Here is a 732-nt window from a genome sequence, read left to right on the forward strand (position 1 = left end):
TGATCGTTGTGCAAGTATGTCTGAAAAGTGACAAAGAAACTTAAAGAGGCAGATAGTTTCATTTGATAGCACAATTAAATATCTCTGTTACCTTCAGTTGTTATAAAAGTTCTGGATTTGGGCCTCTGTCTCTTTAAGAAACTCCTGCTCTTTCTGAAGCCCCGCCTTCAGGAGGTTTGCACCTCTGCTAACCCTTTCACAGTGTTTTTACCAGCGTTGCACTGAGAAGTAGCTCCTACAATGAGCTCAGCAGATGCTCTACCAGGTGTTTGCTAGTTGCTGCTGGCTAGTCTGAAGGAGCTGAGTGGGAGTCGTGCTCTGCGAGGTGGAAGCTTTGAAACTGCAGCTCAGAGGGGGAGCCTCGTTCTCGAAGGCGGCGCTAGGTCCAGGCAGGTGTTTTGCACAGTTGAATGGTTGCCACGGAGATTCAGGGATTTCTCAAACCTGCATGAAAGAATTGAGGCAACACTCCAGGCATGTTTACTATGAAGCAATAACATAACATGATGTAAAGCTCAAAAACGTTGCATTATACTCCCCCTTTAACACCGCGGGCTGATCCCCTCCACGTTACAGGCTTCTTCAGAAACCAATTTGATTTGTATTTTTAACCACGCAAAATTGTTCAAGTCCTTTTTCAGTCCTCTACCTACCTAACCTGTACCTTCTTATGTTTAAAAATATTAAACGTAACGGGTACAGTTCCTGCTGCAGCAGAACATCCCCCCCCCC

The sequence above is a fragment of the Poecilia reticulata genome, linkage group LG2, assembly GCF_000633615.1.
Source record: "Poecilia reticulata strain Guanapo linkage group LG2, Guppy_female_1.0+MT, whole genome shotgun sequence".
In the NCBI taxonomy this organism is placed as follows: Eukaryota; Metazoa; Chordata; class Actinopteri; order Cyprinodontiformes; family Poeciliidae; genus Poecilia; species Poecilia reticulata.